Here is a 21,040-nt window from a genome sequence, read left to right as displayed (position 1 = left end):
CAAAGGCACACACTAGAGATATGTTCAGAACCAGAAACTTTCTCCCTAGCTAATGTGCTTACAATGTCTTCTTGTGCACATCTTTTGTCACACCCTTCCCTTATGAAAGCACTTGATAATTCCCAGCTCTAGATAACAGGGAAATGGCACAAGCACTTTGTCAAGAAATAGGTCTAATACAGTCCTCAGCTAGGGCGTATTAAAACTACATCCTAGGGCAAAACTTGACTAGCTGTCTGTACTATAGTTGTACTGAAGAAGAGCAATGCATCCAGTTATTTAATGGAAATCTTTGCATGTATGTATTTTTGACGATCTTACAAAATGGAACATAAATCCTTAAAACCAAAGAGAAGGGAAGATAGATTCATGGAAATGCTCATTGCCAAGGAGTCCCATGCCAATAAATAGCTCAAGCCACACATGGGTAATGAAATGAAACAAACAACAGAGAAGAGCATTTTGTGGGATAGATTATTGCAGTTTTTCATTTTCTGCCAAGAGTCAACACAACAGTTGTGGTTTGAGAAGACTGAAATGCTACAGAGTATAGATATTTTTCCAGTATATAACTGGCCAAAAGGAAAAGTTCATTTGTTCTTCATACCATGTACAGTATTTAAATATTTGCATGAATGCAGTGAGAAAAAGTCCATGAAACATCAAAATTTTGATTTATCAGAAATCTAAATCACAAGATGTGTTACTTTTCTTGGGGGTCAGATGATGGAGACTGAATGAAAACCTGAGATAACTTAATTTGACATTTTTTGTCACTTCTGAAAAACAAAAACATCTTTAAAGTTTAACTCTTTATCCAGTACATTTTAGTTACAGTATGTTGAAAAGCTTAAGTGTAGTAACTGCTCTGCTTTATAAAGAAAATGCTTATAAAATACTTTTCTTTGCAACATGTGAAAAATTGTTGTATTAGTATGTTTATCACATACTCAGACACTTTCGTCTTGATAGTCTTTTTTCCTTTTTTTTTTTAAAGTTTGAAGTTTGCATAGTTTTTACTCCACTTTTGCACCATTTCCTTAAGGTACTAGTAAGCTTTTGTTCAGCTAGCATTCTAGTGTTTAAATAGCACAATGAGATCAGATTCCTTGGTTTTCTAAGCATCCCAGTATTTGCTAACTTATGATAGACACACTAAGACAGAAAACGCATTACCAACATGAAAATATAAGAAAGTTGATAGTACTAAACATGCAACCATTTTAGAAACTGTCACATTTTTAGAAAACTGCAGCCACAGCTTGTTTGAAGCTTGTACCAGCTACCTTATACTGCATATAAATCCTTATTCGGATATCTTAGAGCAAAAAGATCCTCACAATTACTAATATGTTTTGAAAGTTCTTGCAAAAGCTTCTTGTCATGGTTTAACCTCAGCTGTCAGCTAAGCACCACACAGCTGCTCTCTCATTCACAGTGGTGGGATGAGGGACAGAATTGGAAGAGTAAAAGTGACATTGAGATAAAGACAGTTTAATAGATGAAGCAAAAGCAGCGCACACAAGCAAAGCAAAACAAGCTATTAAACCCCTACTGCCCATGGGCAGCAGGTCTTCAGCCATCTACAGGAAAGCAGGGCTCCATCACACCTAATGGTGAGTTTGGAACATAAACGCCATAACTCTGAATGCCACCCCCACCTCCTTCTTCTTCCCCAAGCTTTTCTACTGAGCATGACATCACATGTTTTGGCCAGTTTGGCTGTCTAGGATGTGCCCCCTCACACCTTCTTGTGAACCTGGCAAGGTGTGGGAAGCCGGAAGTCCTTAACTACTATTTAGCAAAAACTAAAACACCAGTGTCTTATCAACATGATTCTCATTCTAAATCCAAAACACAGCACTATAGCAGCTGCTAGAAAGATTAACGCTATTTCAGCCAAAACCAGAAAGTCAAATTATAATAAGGCAATGTATTGTCTGTTGCAGTAAAAGGTTAACAATTAAATTACTTTATTAAGAAAACATTTATAAATGACTAAATATTTATGATACATAATTTAAGACTAAAATCTTAATTAGAGAACTGTGAATTTTTACAGGTTCATAAAACCAAAGAGCTGAATTATTAAGTTTAATTGACATGACTCATCACGCAGTTCATTTCAGCTTAGTTACTAATGTAAGTAGTGAGTGGTTAGTATGATTTACTGCAAAATATTGCTTTGTTTTGCTTTATTAGGTTTAAGTATTTGAACTGATTATAAACAAACATATGACTTCATCTGTTTCTTAGCTTTGGACTAACAAGATTCACATGCTGATATGCTCAAAACTTACTACACCCATTCAGCCTGCTATGTCATTTACCTACTTCCTTTCCTCTAGTTCTGTACCTGTCACTGCTCAGACAGGCCAGAGAATCTGGTAAAAATTATTGCTTAACCATCTGGAAGGCACAGCCGGACATGTTTTTCTTTAACAGGGAAATCAGGGTTTCAGTAGGAGACTTCTGTAGGTACCGGGGCTGAAGGCGCATTCATACAAGTGAATCTGTGTGTGCAGTGCTTGTAATAATAAGGGTAGAAGTCTCAAAGCCTGACTCTGTACTTCTGCCTGCATCACTCCTGTGTCACTGAGACTGAAGAAGGAATGGTGTCCTCATGCTCTCTCTCCTATTCTGTGAACAGCTGCTGTCACAGGGCTCTTCCATCTCACCTCATCTGAACTATTTCTGTTTCCAGGACTCAAGACAGTTCAATAATGTCCAAACATTAGTTTTAGTTTTCCAAGCAGCAATGTCAGGATTATTATTATTATTTATTTATTTATTTTCCCTATAGAAGATTTCTCATACCTGTTTGTTTCTACATGGATAACAGCTATGCAGGATTTGTTCTACCTATTGTCATATGGATTTGTGACAATATAGGTATAATTTACAAATGAGTAATGGCTTTTTATAACCTTAAAAGAACTGAACAAATATTTTTTCTTTCATGGTTTGCTCACTTTTCTCACACATTTGTTTTACAGATAAGCAGGATTTTGACAAGAACAATCTTAGGCAACTATATAGCAGGAACTTTAGAATAACAAGTTGAAGAGGTAAGCAATACAGTAGAACATGAAAGCAAGAATATTTCATGTGATCAGTTCTCATGCCAGCAAATGATCTGAGAGGTAGTTCTACCTCCAGGAACAAATTTTTTACAATACATATCTTATCTTTTCTGTGTGGAGAATGACATTTTAAGTAGCTGGCCATGTCTTAGCTGTGCTTTATCAATTTGTGATCAAAGAAGTTACCTTTCCTAATGTACCTAATTATCCTAATTAAAAATGGGGGTACATTATGAACAACCCTTTCCAATTACTGCAAGATGAGTCATTAAAAAAAAAGAACAATGCAAACCCAACATACATCAAAGGCTAAAGCAGAGTGCTGAAAGATGTAAGATTATGAAAATTGCAAGCAGATACATCTAAAGCAAGAAGGGAGAAAGACTTTTTTTTTTTTTTTTTAATAATCATTGAAAACCTAGCTGTGGAGTCATAACTTACAGGACTCTGGATTTTGCCAGTCATACATATAGTGCATTTGTGTTCCTAGGACATCATGCTAATGTGCAACTGGCCTCTAGTTTTGTAGTAGACTTCCTGAAGATGCTGTATACAATTGTGTATCTTACACCCAGCTAAGCCTATATTCTGTGTAAATCTCTAATGAATACCAAATTTTATCTTGAAGACATAATTTGTCATTTCTGTATTTCACTGCAATCTCAGTCTCATGGGGTTTGATACAAATGAGCAAGGGAAGGTGGGAGAGGGGAGAAAGTGGGGCCTCGAATACAGGCTGTTATAATCATATACAGAACCAGGGCTGTATCACTCATTAGAAATACTTTGTGAAAACTTGTGAAAACCAGTAATAAAATAATTTTCTTTAAGGAATGGAGAAAGAAAAAGAAGGGCAGATGTAGTTTTGGGGAAAATAATTGATTGGTGAGATGAGAGAAGAGAAACAGGAAAGAACCACATCTACAGGAAATCAACTGTTAATAAATATCAGAAACTACAGTCAAGTGACAAGATAAGCTGCAGCATGTGTTCCTTCAGCTACAAAATGGAAATCATTTCCTATAGAAGAGATGCTGATAAGCCTGCCTCCTCCCCAAAAGGCAATCATTTTGCATTTTATATTATTTGAAAAGAGCTTGATTATTTTCCTTTGAATGAAAAAAGATGATTCACATTTACCTGTCAACAGAATTTTTAATTCATGTGTTTCGCCTGCATACTTAAAGGCATATGACCCAACCACAGCATGCTAGGGATAAAACTTTAGTGAGATGTAAATAAATAATAGTTCATAGCCACAAATATAGCTTTACCTTTATCCTAGTTCAAATTACTGTAAATTAAAAAACAAAGAGTCTATTGATTTATTATTTTTTTTCTAGTAATGGATAACATTTACATACAATATTCTTATCAAGGTCTGATGAGATATCCCCTCAAAATAGCACCCACAATGGAAAGCAACATATAAAAAGGATAATGATGTCATTTGAACTCTAGATTTAAAAGGAAAATAAATATCCCAGGTGTGTTTTGCAGTTCTCCAAGCAGGGTTGGTGTAGTACTGTGTACACAGAGTCTGATCAGAGACAGGGAAGAACAAGTATAAACTATAAACAGTAAAGGATTAATTTGGCATCCAGTTTTCATTAACAATAGATTAGCATTTGAACCTCCCTTTTATTGATTAGGAAAGCCTGAAACTGGAGTATGATTAGGAGTTTAAAGGTTTGTGAAATATGAGCATTTTGACAATATTTCAGTGGTCTTCCTTCAGGACCCATGATGCCCTGATGCTCCTGCTTCTTGTAATGTTTTAAGACAACGAGGAAAATAGCAAACACAAAGAGGGTTGTGGATTTTTTTCTCTGAAAGTGTCTATAAATCAAGAACTGAAAGACAAGAGGGTTCACTTTTGCCCAACGCATGTCAGAAGCAACAATCTTCTTTCAGTGGAAAGCTGGAAATCCCAAAGAAGCAGCCTTATGAAAGATGAAACTCTTGATTGCTGTGGGTAGGCTCTATGTAAGATTTTTCCAAAGAAGAAATCCTTCGCCTTTACCATGTTGTAGTAGTAAGGGTACTGTATCACCAGTGCTGTCTTTTTCCAAGGAGATCTGGGCAGAGCTTTTCCATAGTGAAGGACCCACTCCCTACTCTGCCTGCCTGATACTGACAGACCTTCACCTCCCTCTTCCACTGGTGCTGCCCAGGCAGCTAATGTAGTACTCATCCAACAAAACGCTGTCCGACTCCCACTGCATCTAGATTTTTCTTATCCTCACCACCATGGACAACATTTGACTTCAGCGATTTGTCAAGAGAATGTACAATTTACACTTGACAGAAGCTGGGGCAGGGGGAAAATCTGTTGGTTTCCTTTTGCTTGAGCCAAGACCACAACCTACATACAAAACCATATTGGGCAAAAGGGATTAGAATAAGAAGCTAGTGACTCATGAATCTGTATCACAATGCATCTGATGACACTTGTCTGTTTTTTTTCCAAGTACGATCCATTCCTATAACAAGAAATAATGAAACACAGACCCTCAATTCTTTTGCTTACTGAAGCTAGACAGCTGGACTGAGCAGACTTGCAAATCAGTATCTTCAGGAAAGGACTCTAAATTTCTGGGTAACTAAAAATTTAATTGTGATGTGAGCATAAACATTGGGGTGAATAATAAAAATCCCATAGAAAAACAGTAACATATTTATTAAATACTTATATAACAGCTACTGTTCCTTATAGACTCTGACAAAGAAAGTTACCTAAAATAAGAAATAATAACCTTTTTGAAATCAGGTTTGTGTCAGTTTTTACAGCTGACAGTTTTCATTCATTGACACTGACTCTAGAGTGCTATAAGGACAGTCCTCAGGAAAATGAAAAGTGCTTTCCTAAACAAAAAAAGCTTTTCAGAGAGTCAGAAGTATGAGAACTATTTAGCATGTCAGTGGATTTTAATAATACTTAACCATAATTACAGAAATGTGCCATTTAATTTTTAAAAAGACTGTATGTAAGTATGACTAATGCAAAATATTTCTAAAAGTTAATGTATAACTGTTCCAGAGAGGACTGTGCTGATGAAAAGTGTTGTGCAAGGGGAGATGCTGAATTTCACAAATTTCTAATCAGCATCTGGTTGTGTTCACAAACAGCTGAGTAGATTTGTGTGAAACAGTCAGCCGAGCAACTGTAGAACCCACTACTTCACGTTTGTTTTAAATTCCACTGAATTCTACAACATCACCAGTCCTTACCTTATATCCATCATTATTAGTCTGCAAGTTTCACTTGAAACAAAATTCATGATTATGCTAATGAAGCCTTTCTTTCCTGGCATAGCGACATTGAAGTACTTTTAATGGTGATTTTCTGATTGAATTTTAAACTTGTGCCATTGTCACTTCATGTATTTACCCTGCTCTGTGTGTTAAAATTTCATTCCCATTGAGATGACCCACAATCACTAATACAGTACTTTAAAAGAGGTTAATTGAATAGGGAAGTCATTATTGTAATTATTCCAGAAGACACCAGCACTAAAGGGTTTTTCAAGTGAATTTAATTTTAGAAATATAAAGACATCATATTATCACTCTATTCATAAAACATTAAAGCTTCGTACCCCCATGATCAGAAATGTTTTAATTCTGCCTTTGGGCACATTTCTCAAATATACATATTGAATATAACTAGCTGTAATATATCAAGGCAAGCTAAGTGAATTGGTGTATATTCTCACTGGAAAACAGCCTCTCTACATACTGCGCCAAGTTAGATTTCAGGATGAAGAGAAACCACGGACCGAACAGACAGATTTGGATCAATACCTCCATTAGATTAGGATCATCCAGGATGACAGCACTCCCAAGGAATGCTAGTGAGCACTAGAAGTTCAGGTACTTTTTTCCCCTCTTACAGTGAAGGGTGTTTTTAAAATGCAAGTTGGACACCTACTTTTTTGTGTCCTGGAGACTTTCAGGCCTTGTTGACTTCACACTGTGCCTGTGCTGTGTTCCATTGCATCAATTGTCCACTGAGGAAGCACAAGTAAAATCAAGGAAAGAAGGTGGTCTGTGAATAGAAAGCTTTTTCTACCTAAATTGAAATAACTTTACAGAGGTGAGTCCTGGCCTTGCAGTCTGTATTTAAACAAAAAAGAGACAAATAAATACTTTCCAACTTGGATTCTCCTAGTGCTCTGACTAGTCCTACTGCTGCTCTTTGGGAGCTTTGCATCTCCTTATCTAAGTTCTCTGTATCCAAGTTCTACTGCACTTGTCTCAAATAAAGGTTTGTTCATACGTATCTCTCTTACCATGTTCATGTGTTACCCAAAGCAAAGATATTTTCTTCCCTTTACCCTCATGTCTACTCTCAGGAACACAATGAGAAGGGAAAAACAAAACAAAACAACCAACCAGACAAACAAAAAAGCCCCAAATCACGGCTCCTTCATTCTGTGTGTCCTTACTTCAAAAGTCGCACTGCATGACCAGTAAGAGATGAAATCTTTGCTTCTGCTGTTTAAAAAATAAGAAAAACAAATGTTTCTGTTCCACATGACTGTACAACAATCTACAACTGACTCAACTAAGCTTCACACAAGAGAACTATATCAATTTTTTTCATTTTTGTAAGGAAGTCAAATAAATTTTTTCACAGAGTAGTAATGGATACACTGGATGCCCTGGTTTTCTTTTCAGCTGCCATGTACTTCAAATCCCAGAACCTAGGAGCAATATGGTGGCATTAATGGTGGTTCAGCATTACTTAAAAGTAACATCTAAACAGCACAGCAAGCAGAGAGAAGTGTTTCTGTAGCCGTGTCTGGGTTCTGCTTCTGGGGTATCCTAAGAACTCCCCTAAGCACCTTGAACTGCTTGTGGTGGCCTGGAAAGGGTCACCACAGGAGGCTTCTTCTTTGGGCAAGATCTAGTACACATTTCTGACAATTCCTGTCTGCTATTCCCAATAAAGTGTGTTTGAGGTTTAGTCTACAGCCAGCTCCTACCAAGGGAGGAAAGTATTGACTTTTGGCTGGTGCCAGGGAGGGACCCACACACTGGCAAGGTCTAGGGGCACAATTAGAGTTGTATTTGTGCCACTGAGCATGAAGAAGGGGTTGATGACCTCTGGACACAACGGGTCAATGCTAAGCAGCAGTGAGGATGTGCCCCAGGGCATGACCATGGGACCCATTCTGAGGATCAAGGACTGCAGAAGGGAGATGCGATTCACCTGCTGAAATGGGATGAGAACAACGTTACCTGGTCAACATGGTGAGGACAAACTTAAATTGGTGAGTCAAGAGAGGGAGATTTTGAATCAAAGTCAAATGAGGAAAGAGCAGATGGGTTGGATGTTAGAGGGTTCAAAATCTTGAGCACAGTGAGGAAAGAGAATAGCAGAGTGCAGGGCTTTAGATGAGCAGATAATGGCTTATTCAGAGATTTGGTAGTTGAGTACCCACGGTAAACAATGCTTAAAGGCAAAGGAGTTCAGGAACCTTTAAGAACAGCATCTCCAAGTGTGAAAGCAGTCCACCATGATATTCAAACAGAGAAGCAGACACACTGGAAGCCAGCTTGGCTGTGCAGAGAATACACAACAGAGCTCCAATGCAAAAAAATAGCATACAGGAGAAGGAAGCAGGGATAGGTTAGAAAAGACGACTTCAGAACCACTATGCTGGCATGCAGGGTTGGTGTGAGGAAAATCAAATTCCAATGAGATTCAGAAATGACACCTCAAGGTCAACAAGAGCTTCTACATTAGCAGTAAAAGACTGAATAAGAATGGGACAGGTGACTTAGTGACAGGAGACACAGATGAGGCTCAGGCACTGTGTGTCTTTCTTCCTTGTTTTACTCAGTCTTCACCAGTGAGGTCTCTTAAGCCTCCATGCTTAATTAGAAGTGTTCCAAGAGAGGAATGGTCAGCAGTGGATGAGGTCTAGTTGGGATTACTTGAGACAGTTTGACAATTCTGTTTGGATTGTTGAGCTGCAGCTGAGGCGATGCCTTTAGGAAGACCATTCTTTGTCATCTGAAATGTCAAAGAGACTGAAGAAGTACTCCAACCACAGCAGGAAGGTGAATTTTACATGCATTTTCTATGAAGTTCAACAGGAATTAATGCAGAAACTACAGGCTGGAGTTAACTTCAGTTTGGTGCCAAGGAAAACCATGGAGTGAGTCCCCTGGGGACACATTTATAGAAGGTGATTGGAAACAGTCAACATGGATTTTTCTGACTGTTAAGCTGACTGCACCTACTGGGTAGTGAGCTGAGCAGAAGCCAGCTGTTTCATAGCCAGAAGGACTAGCAACACCGGAGGCGGTATGAACTGGGGTATAGAATCAAGATATCAACTTTTATTGAGTGCTTGCTGTACCACATCTAGATACGGTGTCCAGTTTGGGACTCCTGATACAAGAAAAATATATATAAACAAGAATGAAAATCACAAGAAGTCAGCAAGAGAGGGCTGAAACCCTTGGCCTGTGAGGAGAAGCTGCAGTGCCATCCGTGGTTCCACTGGGAGATGGGATGGTTTTGGGGGCACCCAAGAGCATCTTCAGCTTTGGTGGGAGGGCACGGAGGATATGCAGTGATGTGTGGTGAGAGGGTGAGAGGCAGAGGCACAAGCATGAACATGAGAGGCTCAGGCTGAAGATAAGGAGAAGGCTTATATCCATGATGACAATCAAGCAAAACATCAGAGGCCCAAGGATGCTTTGAGGGGTTTCAATGCCTTAACTGGCTGAAGCCTTGAGCAACCTGGTCTGAGTCCAGAAATGTCACTTCTCTGGGCAAGGGGTTGGACTACTGACCTTCTGACATCTCTTCTAGTCTGAATTATGCTAACATCTGAAGAGATCAAGCTATGACAATGGGTCAAATTTCTCTAACTGAAGCTGAAACTTCAATAGTTAAAACAGAACAATACCTTTATAACCTTGAATATCTATATATATATATATTTTTTTTTTTTTCTAGGAGAACAGGTCCAATAATCATCTAAGTGAAAATGGCAATATTTGTTTATGAGCTTTCTAGTTGAGTTTGTATTATCAATAGAAAAAATCTGGAAATTTAATGCTGCAGGTATTTATTTTTTCTTTAGCTTAATGCTTGAGCACGGATATCTCATGGATTTGTCCTGTTTCTATTTATCTCCTTATCAATAGGAAGTGACAGAATGCATACTTTCCTCAGACAAGCTGTATTGCAGAGCCCAGATGTGTATAAAATCTGATTAAACATGCACAATGACAGTATTCAGTCTTTTAAAGCACAACATGTTTGACTGTCTTTTTCCAAATCTGAGGACATTTTCAAGGCTGTGAGGTTCAAGCTGGTGAGTGACAAAGATAATGACAAAAGCTTTTCCCAAATGCGAGCCAGGAGCAGTGAGCAGTTACTGTACATGCATTTAATAACCTGACTCAAGGCTTTTAGCATTCCTGTTGGAATTGCTAGGATTTGTATTAATACATCCTCTTTTCACATCATTTGGGAGTTGTATTAGCAGACAACCACTGCCTAACAGTTGCGCAGTTCCTGAGGTCATATTTACAAAAGGTATTTAGGTACCCAAGCAGATAAATATCTAATGTGATTTTCAACATGCTGCAGTGCTAGGCACAGTCAAAGTGCAGAACCCAAGCACTTTAGCAGGTAAAATGTTCAAAGTGTTTAGGAGTTAAATGTGGTAGGGAACATAAATACTGTAACACTATGATTTCTGTTGGCAAATTTCAGACACTCAAACACAAGGATGAAATCCAGTATCTGTGGGTTGGTATAGTGCTCTCTTGTGATTCAAATAGAGTTTCGTGCCTCTCAGTAACCTCCCAGATAGCCAGTGCTACAGCTGACTTAATGTCTGAGTACAAGTCTTCCCTATAACGTCCCTCAACTTTTTGTTCTAGTGTCTTTGCAATTCCCAACCTAATTCTTCCTGAGTCTTATGGATTTCGCAGTAGCTGCTAATAGTTTGTTGAATATTTACTGGTTAAGGAAAAAATTAGACCCACCACCAATTTCACAGAGGTTGTTGCAATGTGAAAGATACATACTCCATTACAAGAGTGAACATGGGTTTTTAAGAAAGAGATATAGACCTAAATATTTAAATCTTATTTCATTCAAGCTTTAAATCAGTTTTAATCTAAATGAATATATTCACATATCTAAATATGTTTGTTAAGTTTTGACTGTGGCTGACAGTGCCAAAGAGAAAACAAATAATAACTATATGAATTGATACTTTAAATTTGAATTCATAAGATGCTTATGGTTGTCCTTTGCTCGTTGTGACTGTGTGAGAAAAATCATACTGAAATCAGCATTTCTTGAAACAACACTGATACCTCGAAGTTCACGGTCTGCTTCTGTGTTGTTGTTGCCATTTCATAAACTACTGTGTGAAGAAGTCTTTTGTGGGATGGTAAAACTCAGAACAGAGGAGGGGCTGCTTTGCAGACACATTCCCACTCCATTCCCCACTGGGATGCAAATTCTTCCAGGCGATCACGGGCATATACTGTACACATGGAGAACTGAGATTTGTATATCTGCTCATCTTTTATTTTTAGCGCTTGTATCTCTGCAAGAGAGAAATTGTTATGGTTTTTCAGACTGGAAGAAGTTCAACCCACACTTTATCACATTCACACATGGTAGCTAAACAGATTATACAATGATTAAAAAGTGCTATAGTTCAGTAGCACCCTGTTTTTCAATATACCATATGCAAATTTATGTCAGAGATTTGTAAAGTTAAAAGTTTTACAAATAGAAGCAGTTCATTAGAGAAAAGGAGAGAAAACACATAATGAACAGAGGATGATATTATCATTGAAATAGGTTATCCTGGAAAGACCACTGACAGCATTAGAGGATCGTTGCTGTGACGAAATACGCGTTTCTGTTACTCTGCCATGCATATAGCAGTAAACAAAAGATGGAGCCTTCCTGCCTGTTGCTGAAAATAGGCAAATAGCAACAACCAAATGAAGTCAAGGGAGATAGGAAACAGCAATAATTTTATAAAGAGAATGGTAGCTATGCCCTGTACTACCTAAGCTTCACAAAGAGCCTGATTCAGCAAAGCATTTAAGCTATTGTTTCTTAAGTCAGGAAGTGCAACCCACAGAATATATTAGTTATGACATATATGTACATTTAGAAGCATGAAAATACAACAAATTATATGCTGAAGGTCAGTACGCTGATAAGTAGTGCACAGAAACTAAGGGCATTAGATAACTGGTAGATTTGCAGTGTCTTTTTTTCTTCACTTGTTTTGACTTATGATTTATCTTCAGCAAAGCTCTTCTTAAGAAGGTAATCAGATTTCATTACTGTTCTACAAAATGATGGTGATAATCTATAGAAAAACAGTACCATGAAAGAGATTAATATTGTTGTATTCCTTAAGTTCTTCAAGTTAACCAATGCAATTAGGCAGTTGAGATAATTTGGCACTTTGTTCTAAAGGACTATGCAAGCTATAGAAGGTTATATTTTAGTGTTAGTCTTTCTCTTGTCCAAGGCATCTTGAATACATTTCAGCACTTGTTGAGAAGTAAGAATAAAACAGAACTAGATAAACATATTGCTTTAAACAAAAGATATACTACTTGTAAGATCTTAATTGTTAGCACAATGTTGTTAACTTGGACAAATAGAATCAAATATTTAACTTACGTATTTTGCTTCAGAGGTAACAAATGTACATTAATACATATATAAAAAGGTAAGTTACAGGTAAATGTACATCACACATTGCACGCAATGATTTTAAATTTTGCATGGTTTAAATGCAAAAATAGGCTTCAGCAGATTTCACCAATAACTTACAGCAATAGCTCTTTAACAAATACATTACATCATAATTAAATAAATACTCAACTGACAAACTGACAACGACTTGTCTAAATAGGGTGCTAGTGAGCTAACTGCCTATAATTTTCAGTACACACATACATATACTTGTGTATATATAGTCAGCAGTAAGTTAATTTATAACTCCTTATGTTAGCTACAGTGGAGGAACTCTGTGGCTCAATGTTCCCTGTAAATATTAATCTCTAGTACATGGTATCTCCTTGTTTTTTTAAAATCACAGAATCACAGAATGCTAGGGACTGGAAGGGACGTTGGAGAGCAGTCAGTGTAGAAGAGCTACTGCTCTGTGAAGTCATAGCCCAGGTTTCAGGTCACTCACTTCAGAGAAAGAAACATTCTGTCATTGTTCCACAAGTTCTTCTTGTTTCTAAGAAGGACTTCAAGGGAGGCAGCTTCATAATCCAGTAAAATGGAGTCAAAGATACTGTACTTCAAGAAAAGCCAGTATTTACTACAATAAGCTTTTCAGCTAACTCATCTGATATTTAGAATGGGCAGCAAGAAAAAAAAGATATATATTTTCTTCACAGTGTTAAGGATTTGGAAATGGGCTTTAAAAATGGCTGGAAACATTCCTTTCCAGGCAAGTTGCAACTGAGAAATAATGGGGACTTCATTAGGAAAACATGCCTGGAGGATGGATACCTGGCCCAGTAAGGTCTAGATAGATATGAGTGAGGTATAAAGGTTATTTCATACTAGACCTCAGCTAAAGAACCTCAAAATTAATTGCATCTTATTCCTGCATGGAAAAGATTGCTAAGAGAGCATTTTATTATATTATTTGCTCCTGAAATAAAGATGCACCCAAGAGAATAAGGCATATAATCTAATCTGGGAGTCTTGGTTTTAGCACAAAGACCAAATAAACTGCTGTAACACAAATCTTAAAATTAACAATGTTTTTAGAGAGGTGACATACATAAATATTGAAAAACATAAATTATTTTGGAGTAGTTTTCTATATCTCTAAGGGTGGTAATTTAGTCTAATGGGAATTTAATAACTCATATTAAACACATTACTAATCTAATATTTTGTTTACAGTAAATTAAAACTATTGAGATTATAAATCACTTATTTAAAGTGAAAAGAAATCTCAAATTCCACTAAAAACCTCTCTCAACTGACAAACAGCAGGTAGGAAGAAGTCTTGTTGTTTTCAAATGAGTTTCAATAAATTTTTGTTTTCATGTCTTGTAAATAAGCAAACAGAGTTAATTAAGGCATCTTGCCTCACTGTCTGTCATACTGCAGCTGTAAAAGCTAGATTACTGCATTTAGTCATAGCCCTGAGCTAGGGACAGCACAGCGCAGCACTCCTTCAGGAGGCAATTTAGACAATTTTTGGGAGGCATCTGTGCAAGACAGCATGCTGTATCTCTTGGAAGAAGGAAAAACAATCTTCCTCTGGGCACTGAAGTCCTGTGCATTAATACTTTTGATTCCCTTTTTCCTCCCACATTTTTAATGTTAAAAAAACCCACAAACCTGTGTACAAAGCTCAAATCAAGCTGCTGGCAGAGGAACTGTTCCTGCCCACCCAGGTAAGATATTAGGAAAGGCCACAGTCTGAGCAAAGGAGATAATGCAGAACACACATAGAGGCACACATGACACCTGCATAAATAGGAGTTGCCTTTATGGTAAAGAACTGATGTTTAGATTTCACCTGCAGACATAATAATTTTTACTTTTAATAACAAATGTGTAACTTTATAAAAATTTGAAGTTCAGAAAGGTTAGTATAGGTTTTTGTTTGATCTTAGTTCATTGGTATGTGCAACAAATCAGTAGCCTGGGTGATGTTCCCATGAACTTTCTCATTATTGCTCTAATACATAAGTACACCAGACCAAGGTATTTGAAGAATAAAAGATTTTAATTAATTTATTTTTTTTAATTCCTTAAATTTTTCAATACTAAATGTTTAACTGTCACTTCTTTAACACTTCAGTTGCAAGTGCAAATTTAGTAGCTGAAGGAAGAGGTATGTTAATTCATGCATAGTTATTTTATTTTCTCTGGGCAAAATTTTAGTCACAGCACTTCAGCATTTTGTTTTTTGCAAAGAAAGAGTCAAAAAAATTTGTGGTTGTTGACCAATTGGTATGACATAGTTATAATTTAAGATTTGTTTTTCTTTTGAAAAGATATTTCTTGAAGAACTATCTACTTCTCTGCTCTGGGAGACTGACAACAGGGAGTCTAACCCATGAAAGGCACAAACACATTAAGTGCACAATGGAAGGCTGAGAGTCTGAAGGCAACTTGTGAAATATGTCTTTGCTACTCATCTTCATAGAGGGATACAAAGTCCAGTTTAAAACTTATATACCAAATATGATATCTGTTTTTTCCTAAGCAATTTGTGACCTAAAAGAATAAGACAATGACCAGCATGCTTGTAGCTTTTTGACTGTAAGGCTATGTTCTAAAGATGTTTCGAACTTCACAGTTTGAACTAATTTTGTTGAAGGTACCTCCATAGTGGAGTAGTTCACCTCAGTAATGTTAATGCCTTAAGAAATGGGTTACAGATTTCTTAGAGCTGAAATATGTAAAAAGGAGAGACAGAAGTAAAGCTAAGTAAACTATCAGCCTCTTTTATTTGACTAATCATATCGGCTTTACAGATAACAACAGGTTAACTAATAAGCAAGGCACTTTCACAGAACGAAAAAATGGTATGAAAGGCTGGTAAAGTGAATTGTAATAACAGCTAAAAAAAGAGGTAAAGAGGAAGAGTGACAGTGACACTGACCAGAATCCAGAACATCAAATATGCACTATCTTTTTTTTTTTTAAAAAAAAAAAATCATTTTGCCTCTCTGAAAGGGGCATCTAGTGAACAGTCTAAAATGAGATTCTATTATATGTTGACTTCATAGATTAAGCAGTCCTAGGTTAATATATTCTGGACACCAGAACATAAACTTCAGATATATCTTGATCTCTGTGAACTGATGACAACGAAGATAAAAGTCTTCAACTGTAGGTATCAGTATCAGGATACAAAAAAAAAAAAAAAATATGTAGACAAGATTCAGGAATTCAAGATTCACCTTATTAGCAGCTCCTTTTAAGCTTAAAAGTATGAACTGAAATTGTATTTCTTGTATGAAATTCCCGTGCATGTTTGCAGTGTGAGTTTTTGCAGTGCATCGACATAGGAGGATTCTTAGGGCTTGTGCTTCTCTGAAGCAGCTTATCCTCTTACAATTCTTACCTAAAGCTACTTTATAGATGATGAATGACAGTATGGCAAACTAATACACAGATGTAAAAAGAAATGTTTGTCATCTAGTGGAAAAATAATGGTTGGAATTGGCAGTCACTGAGAAGTCTCATTTACAACATAACAGGATTTGGGAGCACCCTGCTAAGGAGAACCGTTTTAGATATCCCCGTTATTTGCTGATGGACGTCATGCATGCTCCAGCTGTCAGGAACACAGCTGTTCTGTTTCTCTTTGAGTGATCAGTGCTGCTAATGCCCTCCAGCTAGCATGTTCTTTGATAAGGTCCATCAGAGAGCTGCGGAAGAGCTGAACACTTGGCTTCTAACAGCAAAATGCAAAAACAAATTTCACAACAAATTGCATTTTCACTGCTGCCTGATGTCACCCAATTAGAACAGGCTGAATTTGTTCTAGTACAGTGGCTTGGAAAAAATCACAATGGAACAGTTTTTTCTTATGATTATTAAAGCAATTTCAAGAAAAAGTTGCTGTCTATTCAAGAAGATGGTGTTATAATATTCTGCATAACTTATTAAAGATGCCTAAAAAAAAAAGAATTAGATCCAAAGGGCAATATTTTGTAACTTAATTTTGAAGTGTATCTAGTCTGTATCTGATTGCACCAGTAACAAGGAAAATAGTGATGACAATCGTTAAAACAATTTTTGTATTTTTCTCCTTAGTTATGTGGAATCTTCTGTTTATTTTCCTACTGCTTCAGAAATGCAGGCTTAATTATTTAGTCATGTAGATTTAGATAAGTACACGATGCTCAGAAAAACTTCTGAAGTTCTAGTTGGATAGAAGTAATAAATAAACCTTGATATCAAGGAAAGTAGTTATCTAGGTGTGCAGAGGATATTTAAGAATGATGCAAACCATTAAAACAGTGGAAAAAACATGGAAAAAGCTACATATGTCATACCTGAAAGCAGTATATAATGCTTACTGTGAAGACAGACATAATCTGTGGAAAAATCAGAAGTTCTCCTGACAATTCAAGATGGATATATTCAATAAACATTAAGCTTCATACTTCTACAAATGACTTTTCCCTAGTGCTTAAGTTTTTTGTTGTTATGATTTTCGTGAGTCAAAAGTTCTTATTGCATAAACCAGTCAGTCCATTCATTTACTAGCAGTGTATCTGTGTAACTATCTCTGGCTGAATATTTGATGCACTAAACTCTCTGGAAGTACTTCTAATTCACATTTGTGAATTCAGGAATCTTACTCTCTCATAAGCAAGAAATGTTTTCAATATTTATCATACATATTTTTCAGTAATACAATTGTTGGGCTCTACTTTGAAATCATCTATCAGTCAGAAAGAAATTATTTTCTCATTCCTAAATATTCCAAGTTCCTGTGGTAAAGTTCCCTACTTTAAAATAAACTCTCTAAGATAAAATCATAGAACAGTTTGGTTTGGAAGGGATCTTCAAAGGTCATCTTCAAAGGGCATATTCAACTAGATCAGGTCGCTCAGAGCCTCCTCCAGCCTGGTCTTGAATGTCTCCAGGGATGGGGCATCTACCACCTCTCTGGGCAACCTACGCCAGTATTTTAACACCCTCAGTTTGAATCTCCCCTGAATCTCCCCTCTTTTAGTTTAAAACCATTGCCCCTTGTGCTGTCATAACAGGCTCTTCTAAAAAGCCTGTCCCCATCCTTCTTATAGGCTCTTTTATAAGTACTGAAATAATGTCTCCCCGGAGTCTTCTCCAGGCTAAGCTACCACAACTCTGTCAGCCTGTCCTCACAGCAGAGGTGCTCCATTCCCCTTATCATTTTTGTGGCCTCCTCTGGACCCTCTCCAACAGCTCCATGTCTTTCCTGTAGTGAGGGCTCCAGAGCTGGACACAGGACTCCAGGTGGGGTCTCACCAGGTTGGAATAGAGGGGCAGAATCACCTCCCTCAACCTGCTGGCCATGCTCCTTTTGATGCAGCCCAAGATAATTTATACCTTATTTTAAAGAGCATCCTTCCTTCTCTTTTTGCTCTGCTTTCTTTTAATACTCTAAAAATACTCACTGTTGGTTTACAAATCTGATTATTGCTACACTGATTGGATTGAATAATTTCTTCTTCTAAAATATTCTTCTTTAACCAGTTAAATAAAAACCTGGAAATTTATTTCTTTAAGTCAGTTTCTTCATCAGCCTAATAGAGAAATGCCTTTTGAGATTTCATACACCCTTTTCAGAGAAGGGTAACAACCATTTGATGAAAGACTGAAAGAGTGTTTGAGGTTTTCAGAAGTTTTGTTTTTGGTTGGTTGGTTGGTTGGTTGGTTGGTTTTTTGGTTCTGATTGTTTTGTTGTGGTTGTTGTTGTTGTTTTTTAATGGTATTTCATTTCATGGGATATCATTACTAAATTAAAATGAGTTATCAAAAAAACTAGATTTAACTTGGCTTCTGACTATCTTAATGAAGACTTCTGTTTTTGCTGTTAGATCTGAATACTGCTGTCCAAAGAAGTTAAGGGTTGATATATAGATGGCAAAAGTAGGTAACTGTCAAAAGGTGGTGGGACACTGTAGGTAGTTTGTCTGTGAAGGGGTCCAGTTCAGTAGTGAACCTGAGGTTCAAGAACTGAGACATAATGTCACAGTCTAAAGACATTTTTTTAATTTTTTTTTTTTTTTGTTCCCCAGTCTTCTACAGCATGACCTACATATAAAACTGCAAAGTGCTATGAAAAAGGATCACAAAAAGCCATCAGTGTAGAAGACAGTAGATGTGCAAAGGGAGGAAAAACATTTAGAAAACTGAGAACGCCAGGATAAATAGTGTTTCATGTCTTCTAGAAGGGTAGGTTACTGCTTTTTGACATTTCTGAAAATTGGCTTTAAAATGCTTCTGCCCTAGTGTATCCAAGCAAATTATATCTTGCCTCTTCTTATGCAGTTTTCTCAAACTAGATGCAATTGCACATACCAGAATCATACATGAATCACAGAATCACAGAACGATTAGGGATGGAAGGGACCACTGGAGATCATCTAGTCCAATCCCCCTGCTAAAGCAGGTTCACCTAGAATAGATTGCACAGGAAGGCGTCCAGGTGGGTTTTGAACATCTTCAAAGAAGGAGACTCCACAACCTCTCTGGGCAGCCTGTTCCAGTGCTCTGTTACCCTGAAGGTAAAGAAGTTTCTCCTCAGAGTCAGATGGAACCTCCTCTGTTTCAGTCTGTGCCTGTTGCCCCTCATCCTATCATTGGGCACCACTGAAAAGAGTCTGGTCCCATCCTCTTGACATCTACCCATGAGATATTTATAAACATTGATGAGATCTCCTCTCAGGCTTCTCCAGACTGAATAGATCCAGCTCTCTCAGTCTCTCCTCATAAGAAAGCTACTCTAGGCCCCTGATCATCTTCATAGACTGTTGCTGGACTCTGTCTCATAATTCCATATCCTTCTTAAACTGGACAGGCCAGAACTGGGCACAACATTCCAGATGCGGCTTCATCAGTGCAGAGTAGAAGGGGAGAATAACCTCCCTCAACCTGCTGGTCCCAGTCTTCTTAATGCACCCCAGAATACTGCTGGCCTTCTGGGCCACAAATGCACATTGCTGACCCATGGTCAACCTGTTGTCTATCAGAACTCCCAAGTCCTTCTCTGTAGTGCTCTTTCCAATAGGTCTGCCCCTAACCTGTACTGGTGCCAGGGTTTATTCCTCCCCAGGCACAGGACCCTACACTTGCCCTTGTTAAACTTCATTAGGTTCTTCTCTACCCAGTCCTCCATCCTATCCAGGTCCCACTGAATGGCAGCACAGCCTTCTGGTGTGTCAGCCCTTCCTCCCAGTTTGGTATCACCAGCAAACTTACTGAGGGTGCACTCAGTCTCTTCATCCACGTTTATTGATGAACATGTTGAACAGGACTGGACCCAGTACTGATGCCTGAGGAACCGCACTAACTACAGGCCTCCAACCAGACTCTGCACTGTTGATCACAACCCTCTGAGCTTGGACATCCAGCCAGTTCATGATCCATCTCACAGTACATTTATCCAGCCCTCACTTCCTCAGCTTTCCTATGAGGAGGTTGTGAGAGATGGTGTCAAAAGCCTTGCTGAAGTCAAGGTAGACAACATCCACTGCTCTTCACTTGTCTACCCAGCCAGTCATAGCATCATAGAAAGCTATCAGGTTGGTCAAACATTATTTCCCTTTGGTGAGTCCATGCTGAGTACTCCTGATAATCCTCTTTTCCTCCACATGCTTGGAGATGACATCCAGAATAAGTAGTTCCATCACCTTTCTAGGGATGGAGGTGAGGCTGATTGCCTGTAGTTTCCTGCGTCATCGTACTCGCTGTTTTTGAAGACCAGAGTGACCGTGGCTTCCTTCCAGTCCTCAGAACCTCTCCTGTTCTCCAAGACTTTCCATAGATGATGGAGAACAGCTTAGCAATAACATTTGCCAACTCTCTCAACACTCGTGGGTGCATCCCATTGGGTCCCATGGATTTGTGGATGTCCAGTCTGTCTAAACAATTTCTATCCTGATCTTCCTCAGTCAACAGAAAGTCTTCCTTTTGCCACTTTCCTATCTCAATGGTCTAGGAGGGCTGGTCTTATCAGTAAAGACAGAAGCAAAGAAGGTATTCAGTAATTCTGCCTTCTCGGTGTCATCTGTCACCAGGGCACCCTCCTCATTCAGCAGCAGTCCTACATTTTCCCTAACCTTCCTTTTGCTGCTGATATACGTGAAGAAGCCCTTCTTGTTGTCCTTGACATCCCTGTCCAGATTTGTTTCCAAGTGGATCTTGGCCTTCCTCACCACATCCCTGCATATTCTAACAGCCA

The sequence above is a fragment of the Streptopelia decaocto genome, assembly GCF_964273445.1.
Source record: "Streptopelia decaocto genome assembly, chromosome: Z".
NCBI classification, from domain to species: domain Eukaryota; kingdom Metazoa; phylum Chordata; class Aves; order Columbiformes; family Columbidae; genus Streptopelia; species Streptopelia decaocto.
Note: the sequence above shows the minus strand (reverse complement) of the source record.